This window comes from Gymnoscopelus microlampas (assembly GCF_963454915.1).
Source record: "Gymnoscopelus microlampas genome assembly, chromosome: 18".
NCBI lineage: Eukaryota > Metazoa > Chordata > Actinopteri > Myctophiformes > Myctophidae > Gymnoscopelus > Gymnoscopelus microlampas.
The window spans coordinates 43,436,722-43,450,731 of NC_139955.1; positions in this window are offsets into that span (position 1 = coordinate 43,436,722).

Sequence of the window (14,010 nt, forward strand, 5' to 3'; positions counted from 1 at the left end):
AATTCACCAGTGAAGCAGAAAGGAGAACAAAGTCTATTCTTGGCTTTATTGGCTGTTAGATTAGGTAAATCATATCAACACTATAAATAACTCCTAAAATCACTCCTACACAGAAAGTTTGTGTGTATCTAAGGCTAAAGGATACCTTTATGGCTTCCTTATCGTTTCCTTTATGGCACTGACACTGTGAATAGACGTTGCACAGATACAGAGCTTTTTTCCCAATTCATTTTAGGTTCTTATTTATAAAAGAGACAACAAATATGGAGGGGACAATAATATGATTATATATATATATATATATATATATATATATATATATATATATATATATATATATATATATTGTATTTAATAGATCATGGAACAATGAGTATACTGTAGGTAGCACTGCACCGGTCAGTTTGCGTCCTCGTTGGGCATAGATGTTTGACTGTGGAAACTTTCTGTGTACGACTGACTTTATTTATAGTCAATTATACAGTGTTGATATGATTTACCTAATCTAACAGCCAATAAAGCAATAGAGTAATAGACTTTAGTTCTCCTTTCTAGTTCACTGGTGAATTGTACATGAACATCCCAATGTTCATGTACACCACCTCCCTGAAGTGCTGGACTTTCTGAAGGACATAAAAGCATGGATGCCCCTAAATTTCCTCAACTTTAACGAAAGTAAAACAGACGTCATGGTGTTCAGACCCAGCACTGCCTGCGACACCTCCTCTCTGGGTCTGGGCCCCCTGCAGCCATTTATAAAACCGGTGGTCACTAACCTCGGTGCCAAATTGGACAGCGATTTTAAGTTTGACAAACAGATTAACTCTGTTGTTAAATCCAGCTTTTAGCTTATCAGCTGAGGCTCTTAGCCAAAGTCAAGTCTGCTGTAATCTCTCAAGAACAGATTCTGCTCTGCGTTTGAATCTGTCGGGGGGGTTTGTCATATCGCGTACGCACTGGCCTACAAGTGGGCGTGCCTTCAGATCAGGAAGCAGGCCGCGCTTTACCCAATCAAATGTAGTAGGCGGGATTTACGTGTGTACCGATCCTTCCCCACTAGAAACAAACCGAAACTAATTTAACAATAGCGTCCTCGGAGCAGACAAAACCACGGAAAGATATTCACATTTTAACTTGCTCTTTCATCATAGAAACAAGTGGGCTAATAACCAAAACGATCCATGTTCTCTGGGAGAAGTGGTGTTAGTGTTCTGTGTAGAAATATTGTTAGTGGGAATGAAAACATAGTCGCACCACCGGAAGTGAAAGGCTGAAGGCAGACCAAAACCCCGCTTTCCTTGCGCACGGATGCTACATCGACCTCCTCCCAGAGCCAACTGAGATAGTACAAAACAGCAGAGGGCGCTGTTTTTCCTTTTCATTTGGCGATGGGTTCCCAGATTGAGTCTGCTGTAACCCTTTCTGATTTTGAACATCTTATCCATGCTTTTATCTCAACCCGACTCGACTAACTGTAATGCACTTTATGTTGGCATTAGCCAAGCCTGCTTGTCACGACAGGGTCATCCCTATGTTCCCCAGGTTCTATGTTCCCCTCCCCCCCAAAAAAAGGTTCTATGTCCCCCGGGTTCTATGTTCCCCGCTCAACCAAAAAAGGGTTCTATGTTCCCCACTCATCCAAAAAAAGGTTCTATGTTCCCCACTCAACCAAAAAAGGTTATAAAAAAGGTTCTATGTTCCCCACTCAACCAAAAAAAGGTTCTATGTTCCCCGCTCACCCAAAAATGCAGGAAATGGTGAGACATTTAAAACGGTTTAAATACATGTATTGATACCCATTAGTTATTTGTAATTTTTCAGTTTTTAAAGTGTCAAAATATCATGTTTTGAAAACTTCTTTGACATGACTCAAAATTTATTTAGGGGTGTCACGATACATTAATTTCACGGTACATATGATACGATACACGATATTGGGCTCACGATATCGATACAATATTATTATCATTTTTACTAGCATCAACATTGGCCATCATCTTCAGTTTCAAAGTGCTTAATTTATAAAGCATATAAAACTAGAAAAAGTGCTCCTTGGAGCACAGGTCTCCGCCAGGTCAGGTAGGCTATTGTGGCCTCCTGGTGACGCTATAATAGGCCAATGTGAAAAGGGTGCCATTTCTTATTAGGCCTTGCACGGCAATCGGACACTGCATTCATGGCTTGAGGCATTTGTGCAAAAAATTGTGTTTTGCTAAATTAGACCTGCTGGTGGCGCTATAACATGCCAATGTTAAAAGGGTGGTTTTTGATCCTCAACATAGTGTGAAGGTGCGTGTAAAGTTTGACCGCAATCGGACGGTGCGTTCATGATTTGCGGAGTTTTGTTCAAAACAAGCCACTACTGCAAACTTTAGATGTCAATCTTAGCCAATGAGAATGGAATATGAAAAATCAAACACAACCATCTTGATCACATGACTATAGAGATCATGTGTACCGATTTGCGTGAAATTTGAATAAAATCGGACGGAGTAATATAAAAAAATGTGTTTTACGTAAGTCTGCCTCCTGGTGGCGCTATAAAAGGCAGATGTGAAGAATGCAGGGCAAAGGTTTTTCCTTGACCTCTAGGGAGTGCGCATACAAAGTTTTACACATATCGCTGCAGTTATAGGTACAAACATGAATCCGCCTGTTATAGCGCCACCATGAGGCTGATTTGAAAGTTTTCAAGTGCCATTTCTTCCTCGGCATAGTGGAAATATGCGTGCAAAATTTTACGGAAATTGCATGCTGTGTTCATGATTTGAGGCATTTTGTTCAAAATGGAGTACTCCTGCAAACTTTGGAAGCCATTTTTAGCCAATCAGGATGGAATATAAAAAATTTGAAAGACCGTTTCGTTTAATGACTATAGAGATACTGTGTACCGATTTGCGGGATTTTTGGACAAAATCTGTAGGAATACTGTAAAAAAAATATGTTTTGCACAAATTGGCCTCCTGGTGGCGCTATAAAAGGCCCATGTGAAAAATGTGGGGCAGAAGTTCGGAATTGGCATCCAGGGAGTGTGTGTGCTCAGTTTTGGCAACGGTGGCAGAGATTAGCTGGTGACAGACGGACGGACGGACGGACGGACAGGGGGTAAAACATACTCTCTCGCCATGATACTGACCGTGATACTAACAAGATACTGACATGATACTAACAAGATACTGACATGATACTAACAAGATACTGACCATGATACAGACCATGATACTAACCATGATACTGACATGATACTGACCATGATACTACCATGATACTACAGTACTATGATACTGACATGATATTGATATGAAACTGAGCATGATGCTGACCATGACACTGACCATGATATTGATACTGATTATAAGATGTAACACTTTTCTCAACAATTTGACCAGCTATGGCCCGGACGGCTGGCTTGGCGGTCCGGGCACAGCGTGTCGCGGGTTCGACTCCCGATCCCAACGGACTTTGCTGCGTGTCACTTCCATCTCTCTCTCCCCATTTCCTCTCAGACTACTGTATACTATATAATAAAAGGAAGATAAAGCCAAAAACAATTATATAAAAAAAAAATCTTAATGTAACAAATTATTACGTTATTATATTATTCAAAAACCCGTTATTGCGCTATCGCTCATGATTTTATTACATTATGAGCTTTTATGACATTTAGTTTATTATATTACGAACTGTTATTACGCCGTTATTACATTATGAGTTGCTACAAGGTGCTCTATATCACCAAGATGGCCGCCAGGGGAAAGGGGCGGGCAAGTTTCTGATAGTAATTTCTCCCCATTATGTTCAGTTGTGTGTGTTCAGAGATGATAATTGGAAATTAAAAATGTATGTTTCCTGCATTTTTGGGTGAGCGGGGAACTTAGAACCTTTTTTTTGTTAATGGGGAACATAGAACCTTTTTTTAGGTAAAAGGGGAACATAGAACCCAGGGAACATAGAACTTTTTTTGGTAAGTGGGGAACATAGAACCTTTTTTGCGGGGAACATAGAACCTGGGGAACATAGGTACGGTCCCGTCACGACTACAGTTAGTCCAAAAATCGCCTCTTAACAGGCGGCACGGAAATATGATCCTATCTCCCCGATTCTTGCCTCCCTACATTGGCTCCCTGTTCGTTACAGGATTCAGTTTAAGACTTTAATGTTTGTCTGTAAGACTTTAAATGGGTTGGTACCATTGTACATATAGGAGCTTCTACCACCCAATAACGCTACAAGGGTGTTGAGGTCTACTGACCAGTCACTCCTTAACTCAATTCCTGCCAATCACGCATAAATGCGATCTATTAAATAGCGCACTTGGCCGCCAATCACGCATAATCGCGTTCTATTGAAAAATAGAAAGAATATTGGATTTTTTTTTTTTTTTTTTTTTTTTTGACCCAAAGACCAAGGAGATATGATTTTTCGAAGGAAAATACTCCCATCCACTTCCTTGTTAACTTAAAACTTAAAAATGATGTCTCTCGGCTCCTGAGTACTTTTTAAATTTCAATGAAAAATCTCTGGCAGACAACAGCAAAAAATCTGAAATAACTCTGGCAGGCGATCAGTTAAGGTCCCAGCAACAAAGTTGATAGATTATTTTCCTTCATAGCGCCCACACTGTGGAACAAGCTTCCACTCCATGTTAGAGCGTCTCAAACCCTGCCTGTGTTTAAATCACGTTTGAAAACGCACTTGTTCACCTTGGCGTTTGAAAATTCAGATTGAGAAGCTGCTGTTTTCCTCCAGGCATTGTGTCAAATGTTGTCCTGTTTTATTGTGTTTTATTTTTGCTCTTGTTTATTTTAGTATTTAGTATATAGTCCTCAAAGAAAAACTAAATGCCCCCCCCCCCAAAAAAAAAGATATATATATTTACTTTCCAAAAAGTTGTTAATGGTTTTGAGAAAAAAATATTTAACTCGACTCCAATTAATAGTAATTAAAGGAGATACAACATGATTTTTTTTTTCTTTTTTTTTTTGGGGGGGGGGGGGGTATTTTTTGGGCTCCCCAGTGTCTCTTGTACCCCATTTTCTTTTTCTTTTTTTAACATTCAGTCATTCATTCTCATTTCAGAGATTTTCAGAATGGGCGTGTCTGAACAGGCCATCTCAGAATGGCAATGTTGCTTACATCACTTGCATTTCTGCCCATGTATTTTGACAGACAGAATTGCTCAGTAGCACCCCTCTGCCCAACAGGACGTTTTGGTATTGCAGCTGAAAGTGCTTTATAAGCCAGAGAGAAGTTAGTTGGAATGAGTATATCTGAGGCTTGATTTAGGCTCAAACCTTTTGAAAAACGTTTGAGGGACATAAACAATATGATATTAAATATTATTATTATTTTTTAAATTCATGGTGTAGTCCCTTTAATATTTACTATTTGAGTACTATACCTACTTGCATTCCTCCTTCCGTATGTATACTCAAATGTTTTATGTTTATAATGTAACAGTGAAACAGTCAACCTTGAGTCCATATTTATAACATAATGCAATGTGTTTGATCAGTGACCTATGGAGCGGTGCATATCAGACAAGATAAGATACTGTCTAAATTTATAGGCTCATTTAAAAGTTGATACGGCATTGACGTGGATTGTTTTATGCAAGTCATATTTTTATTGTAAGGCCAGAGTACACCAGAGTGATACAGTACAGCTGTAAAAAAAAACAAGTACCTTATTGTAGTAAGGTACCTACTGTGTACTAAATTCATGCAGTTTTAACATAATTCAGCACCATGTGTTTCACGTTTCAATTCAATTGTGCAATGTGTGGCCCTTCACTCACTTTATCGAAGTCAGTATGGCCCCCTTGAAATAAATCTTGCCCACCCCTGGACTAGTATGATATCATACTAGTCAAAGGTGTAACTATATTCTGATAGTAATCATTGCTACAGAGCGTTTCTTCGGTCACAGGGGTCTCTCCAGCTCTTTAGTAAACAGAATATAGTACATTGGCTTAAAATGTGTCACATACCTGACAATCAGGAGAGAGCACTGAAAATGCATTTTCTGTTTAATAAAGAGCTGGAGAGACATTGGAGACTCCGTATATGGACAGGACACTCTATAGTAACACGCACTATCAAAGCATAGACCCATTTTGCAATTATTTGAATAATTGAAAATCACTTACCCTACCTTTAAGTACCCCTGGTTGAAATATACTGTGAGTACGGTATCATGTGTGCCATTCTAAAGAAGAATTGAATTTATTATGTTACTACTTGGTTCTACTGTATATTATTCAAAAGATTGTTTGTTCTTTAAAAATCAATATCTGTCAACAAACCTCCATGATGACAAAAGCTAAAATATGTTTTTTTGCCTCCATCACTCTCCACAAAAGTAAAGAGAGTGACCCATTAAAAAAAAAAGTGTGGCGATTGTTAGTATGCAAACTTTATATATGTTTAAGATCTGCCTGTCTAGTTTGGGGTGTCCATTGTCCAGTTGGTTGCATGGAATGTTTATATGACCTAGGTTCAGTAAAGGTCGGCCTGTAAATGATACCACATGTTATTCTGTTTGGCTGGCTGAGCTGACCAATGTTGTGTGAGGAAAGCATATATAAACCCCTGTCTTCTCAATGTTCTTTGGAGAACACCCCGGATCGTTCCGTACAATAAACTGACACAGAGAATGACTTCTTGACTCCTGTCTAAATGTCTTTTACCAGTGCCACGCCATGAAGGATTGGTATTATCAGTAATGTAATGTATCGTCATTGTCGGGTAGAAACCTCTTATCTCCACATTCTAACTTTTAGTGTTATTTCATAAATTAACGCCCTACTTAATCATACCACAGTGTCACACAAAAGCATCATCAAGTATCAGATTTACAAGCTGGAAACGCGGCGTGAAGCTACGCGTTTTGAGCTTGTAGATCTGCTACTTTTGAATTTCAACCCTGAAAAGTATCAGTTTCGGACGTATGAGGTTTCCACCCAACAGAGACGATATATTTATTTGTAATATATTTTTGGGGCGGTGTAACCACCCCCTATATGTGAGGTTTGGACATTGACTAATCCTGCACCGTGATTGGCCACCAGTCCACAGCCCCAGTCTACACCCCTAACCCCTACACATTCAATGCAAATCTATACTTTTCTTTAAGTGAGCTTACATCACTGTGATGACCACACAGTGATGTAAGGTAAGGCTAGCGACAGTGATTGGCTAGCGAGACACATGACACATGTGCAGTCCTATAAATAGGATTATGCACTTAAAAAAAACACAGACCCATGACTTTAAGTGAGTCATGGGTGAGTCATGGGTCTGTGATGACCACCAAACCGCCCACTTCACACTGAGTGTGATCATTTTTGGGTGGTGTAACCGCCCCTATAAGTGAGGTTGGCCACCACAGTACACCCCTAATCCTGCACCGTGATTGGCCACCCATTGAACACCCCTAACCCCTACAAATTCAATGCAAATCTATACTTTTCTTCAAGTGTGGTCATCACTGTGATGTGGTCATCACTATAGGTGGTCACACCACCTATAGGAAGATGAGGTGAAGCTCAGGCTCATGTCTGTATGTGTCACAAATGTGAAATGCACATTGAGAGCTTCTATATTGGCTATTTTTCTTATGTCAACAGGGCTTATGTTGATGCAGCAAGCCCCGCCCCATGTGCCTGACACCAGAGACAGAGGACACACCCTCCTCTGATAAATACCAGCAGACAGTGGCAGAGAGCCATTTGTTGCGTCTATATCCAGATCTATATCCAGTATGGCAACAGTCTTGGCAGAAAACGTGGGCACGTTGACAAAAATCTTCGTAAAGAAACCTGTAGTGCCACATGCAACTTTTGGCCTCATCCTCATGGCACTAGAGAATATTTATTTGATGCATTTCGAGTGTCCTTGTGATGGAGCATGGAGAAACAAAATATCTGCATTTTTCATCTTCTCGGTTCCAGGCGTCACAGCCTCCTACATTCTGCAGATGATGCTTGACGGAGTAAATTTGTGGGACAGGGTGTTGACATGCAAATCCTCGTGGATTGACTTGATTCCGATAGTGATCAGTTTGGTCCCCCTCTACACTTGGTGGATGTTAATATTCTTCAACGGCCAGTACTATGCTTGTTTCTGGACGGACTGGGAAGGCACATATGTGATGCTTGACATTGAAGGTCCACGAAGATGGTGTGAGCCACTTGATCCAACCTTTATCTGCCTCGACTACAAGAACCTCACAAGTCGTCAAGGCTGTATGCTAAAAACACATCAGTACTTTGTACATTCTCAGGTAAGTTCAATATTCTCCTACTGTATACTGTACAGTACATTACAGTATTAAGGACCTCTATCCCATTAGAAAACGTAGTATTAAAACCCTCATTGCAATGCTGTTGTCTACTACTAACTTGCCATTTTCTTAATTCAAATAATTTCAAACAGTTTTCTTAATTCAAATAGTTTTTCCTGTTAATTTTTTACTAAGTACAACTGCTTAACTGTCTATTTTGTGCCCCAGTGGTTTGGGATTGGCGTTCTGTCAGTGCTATGTTACGGATTCATAATATATGGAACCTTTGCAGCTTTGCAAGCTTGGGAAGGTGGAAGGGCCAAGGATACTAGAGCAGCCGACACGAGTCACGCGACCACAGGTGCAGGTGGGCACTGTGGAAACTTAAAGCATGTTTAAAATGACTAAATATTAGACCTAGTAGCCCATTCATTTGTTATGCAAATGATTTGGTAACACTTTACAATAAGGGTAAATACTTTGTAGTCCTTATCTAATGCATGACTGAACGCAGGATGCAGCAGTGGTGGAAAAAGTACAAAAATGTTTTACTTAGGTAAAAGTATAAATACTGCAATGCAGAAATACTTGCGACCTTGTACTGTAGATCGGCTATTTTCAAATGGCCGAGATAGATAGATAGATAGATACATTGTAGTGGAGTAAAAGTACAATATTTGTATCTGAGATCTAGTGGAGTAGAAGTTTTTAAGTACTGAAAATTGGAAATACTCCTGTAAAGTAAAAATACCTCAAAATTGTACTGATGTACAGTACTTCAGTAAATGTACTTAGTACCTTTACACCACTGGGATGCAGCATCATGGATTCTTGTTGTTGCTCACCATCAGCATAATTATCAAGTCACTATGACTTGACTTTGTGATTAGGTCACATTAAACTTAATTTAAGCAGTTAAGGGATGTGTATTCACAGTTACTTCATCCATTATTTGATATGTGAATAAATGAGCTGGATTCTTCTTACATAAGAAAACGTAAACCCCTCAATGTAAAGTGTGTGAGTGTGAGTGTGAGTGTGTGTGTGTGTGTGTGTGTGTGTGTGTGTGTGTGTGTGTGTGTGTGTGTGTGTGTGTGTGTGTGTGTGTGTGTGTGTGTTTTATCTTTGGCCTTTTCTTACATTGATTGCCTTTGTATTAAGTACTCTCTGCAAACTGGTTTATAATAAATACATTTTATCATCATCCTAATTATTGTTATTATATTATTATTATTGGCAAGGTGATATTGAGCTGTGTGACCGCAGTCATGGTGGTGACGGTGAGGAGAAGATAGACTTGAAGGAGGAGGACTTGAAGGAGGAGGAGGAGGTGGTGGTGCAGGTGGTCGAGGAGGAGGAGGAGGAGGAGGAGGACAGAGCAGGAACCAGCAATATACAACGCACAGGTATGCAGTGTGTCAGGCTGGGTAGGCAATTGTATTATGCATATAATTCAATATATTAGTATAGAATCATATGTTTATGTTCCAAGTTCAATGAAAAAGAATAAAGTCTGCACACTGGTAGTTGCAAAGTGGTATGTTCCAAGTTCAATCACACAGGAATTAGGAGTCTATATGCACCATTGCATTTATTGTAACGACCTGCTGAATTAGACATCCATGTTCCTTTCCAATGATAAAATGAGTTATTGGCAGTCCTATTGATCTGTCACATCTACTGATGTGTTTCCTCATACAGATTTAACAGTCCAGTCATCACAGACAGAGAAAGGGTCCTGCATTATTGAGGAAGCTGAACCACACTCAGGAGAAGATGCAGAATCAGCGAGCCTACTTGGTGGAAAACAAATGTCTCTTCACCATGACCAGGTCAGAAAGAAAAGCCAAGTGATGGACCAGAAGTGGTTAAACTGATTGGAAAGTGTGGTCTTAGTTTTAGAGGCACTAAATCTGAACGACTTGAAGAACATTGATCATGGAAACTTCCTTGAGCTGATCATGCAGCTGAGCAAATTCGATGTGACTCTGCAAGAGCATGTTAATGAAGCAAAGAGAAAAGCAAAACCCAACATGAGGCTGGGGCTAAAGGCAGATGATCATTTGTTACAATGCTCTCCAATAGATCTGTCAACAAAGTCCGGCGCACGGCCCTTGAGGGCCTCTCAAAATAAATTCCCGAGCTGATTCAGGGGCCCAGCACATCCCTGTTCTATATCTCCATATTCTAACTTTTTGTGGTTTTTTTTTTTCGCAAATTAAGGAACCCAACCAAGAGACAGTCAGACACTGAGCATGATGGTGGGTACCAGTAAAACTTTGTTCTTATTCATATATTTGGGAGATCTGAGCCTTTCCTTTATAGCTTAATTACACCAAGTATGTTATTACCTAACTGATCATGTCTCCAGATTAGACAGTGGTGTAGTGGGACCAGAGCCAAAAGGGGGGCGGCACTCCCACAGGGTTTTGAGCACACGCGCGCGCACACACACACACGCACGCACGCACGCACGCACGTGCGCGCACGCACGCTTGGCATTACATCAAGAGTTTTTGCCTACTCATGCAGTGCTTCTAATGAGTGAGATATTTGACCAAGGCAGTGTCAAGATACTTATGTTTAACTAAATTTAAAACTATCAAATACAACTAAAAGGTGGGGAAAACCCCTCCCCTTTACGTTTGCCCTCCCCAGTGGAGACAGGTGGTGGTCATAGTTCTAAAGAAATTAGAATTGCTAATGCTTCCTAGTATTATTCGTATTTGTCCAGATCCATAGGATGCACCTGTTAATATGTACTGTAGACCATCAGACAGTTTATTATCTCTTATAAAGTTGCTTTTTATTGACTGAAGTCGCTAGATAAGGATCGTGTTGAGCAGAGCTAATATCTACCCTGTTTGTTTCATTTTGTTTGAACAGGAGGAGACATGAAACCCATAAATATCTATGATTGTACTGCCAGGTATGTTCTTGTATTATTATACTTGTATATATTTATTTTTTTTCATAAAAAAAAAACTAGAATTTTAGAGCACAGGAGTGAAATAACTAAAGACTTCAGGAACCACCTGGCTTTTCATTTTGCAGAAGCCAAACATTGTATTTCTTCATTAAGGTAAATTGGCATCAAAAAAGTAATTAAAAAAATATCTTTATACTGACTATATCTTCCTCTGATTCCTCAATGATGGAGGGTATGTTCTAAGATCTTTTATTACTTCCATAGGGTTGGTGAAGATGGAGAGGAGGACACGGTTGACAAAGTCACTGAGACCTGGCTGGGAATCGGACACAGATGGAACCCCTGACCCTTGGTGGACATCCAACAACAGGATGTTGGAAGCACAAAGATAAGGAGGAACAAGAAGCGACACCTAGATTAGCAGTGATGGGGGTTTATAAATGTATGTAAGCCTCTCTGACTCTGACTATGGATGGATATAACATTTTTACTTAACCAGGCAGAACTGTCGTAATAAACCAAGCTAAGAATGATTCCTGACTCCTGTACAGTTATTATCAGAACCTGACCACTAAAGTTAAGTCGATGTGATGGAAGTTGTTGCACTAATGCTGTCATTTTGAGAGCCAATGACTGGGTCTGGAATTGTTTGTGTCTCTGGATTTGAAGTATGAGGTGAATCTACATTGTGTGTGTTGTGTCTGCCGTTGAAGACAGTGAGTTGGGAGAACAGTACATGTGGCTCTTGGTCACTTCAATGATCCTATTGTGAGTTTGCTATATTTCAGCAAACTCAGCCATCACAACAAAAGGTTCCAGCACAGGCCACAAGATGTCACTGTGACTCTGTCTATCTATCCATAGCCTTTTGTTAACACTTGGGTCTCTCTCTCTCTCTCTCTCTCTCTCTCTCTCTCTCTCTCTCTCTCTCTCTCTCTCTCTCTCTCTCTCTCTCTCTCTCTCTCTCTCTCTCTCTCTCTCTCTCTCTCTCTCTCTCTCTCTCTCTCTCTCTCTCTCTCTCGAACATGGGGGGTCCGCGGCCAAATACATATCATTTTGGGGGTCCTTGACATGAAAAAGTTTGAGAACCACTAATAATAGCAACATATGTTTTTTAAAACAACTGCTAGGATTTAGAAGACATTTAGAATCACCAGAAGCAAAGATTTGAAGTACACATGTTCGCTTTAAAAATATATATATATATTCAAAGATTAGCACAAATTTTCATGATTTAAAAAAAAATTGCAGATCTACAAGCTCATAGCGCGGCACTCGGTGCCCATATACAGTATACTATACTGTACAGAGAATACTGTACTGTAGGCCTACCATTGCAATTAATTAACGGGTTTCTGTTTGGGATGAACACAGCACTCTTTACATTATCTGGAATGCATCCTTCTAGCAATAAAGGTCTTATATCTTTAATGTGAGACACTTGAGGTAAAGTGATCACCATCACATACTGCTGTTCATGGCTCTAGCCGACTCTAATCAAACAGTTTATTAATCTCAGCTGTGCGTGTTTATCAGTAAACACACAGCATACAACACAACAGCTTCAATCACATCAGTAAACACACAACATACAACACAAGCAGCAGCAGCAAAGAAGAAGAAGGAAAACAAGGTTCCTACCTTGAGCCGTCTTCTACTTGACTTCATCAGTTGTCATTGGTTCTCAAAGTGGGGTCCGGGTACCCCAAGGGGTCCTTGAGGGAGTTCCAGGGGGTCCCCAGCTAAATGATGGATAGTTAGAAACCAAATGGACCCTTATGGGTCTGTAACTCTGAGTTATGGTGCCATTGCCTTTTTCTGCTGCTTCATTCAAAATCTGTCCACTTCCTCCCTGGTAGGCTGCATGTGTAATGCAGGTAATCAGTGCGTTGCCAGATTTCTCAAGGGAAACAAGCGGCCAGGTCTATGAAAACAAGCCCCCCAAAAAAGTGACTAGGCTAAGTTTTACATAGAGGGTTTTACCACTTTACATCAGCTAGTTGAAAATAGCTGATGCTAACAACACGTCATGTTGTGAGCTTGTAGATCTGCTATTTTCAAAATACATATTAGGGGGAAAAAAGTGAGACCTTTTGAATATGTTTGGCACAAAATATTTTCAGATGGGGGTCTGTGGACAAATACATATTAATCTGGGGGTCCTTGACATGAAAAGAAAATTGGGAACCACTGGTTTAAAAGACATTAGGAATACGATATACGATATACGATACGATAATACTTTATTGTCAGTTCACACTGAAATTTGTCTTGCGACCCAGCAGCCATGTATGCAACAATAAACAGTTCACACATTTGACATGACACAAGAAAAACAAAACACAATACAAATACATACATAAGGACATACAAAGACAAGAGCAATGTCCACCTCTCAGCCTACCCTTGGCCTATAAATCCTGATTAAGCCTCAGTGTCGTCTGATGGACAAAGGACCTCTTCAGTTTGATCTTATTGAAGGAAGCAAGACAAAATAAGCAACTATACTTAAGAATCAGCTTCAGGCAACCAGTTATGATCCAGAGAGCATTGTTAAAGGACGACTTCACCCATTTTCAACCCATCTTCATATAATTGATAATGCTCATGATAGAATGGTAAAAAAAAAATCTACTAGGTCTGTGTCTCAGAGGAGGGCTGTGGACAGTTCTGAAACCTACCAGTGACATCATCGATGGGGAATCCAAACTAATAGAAACTGCAGGCTTTCTATTCCTGGAAAGTTGCAATGCAATAGGCCTAATGGAAGGAAGAATTACTTATTTTCTATCAATTGC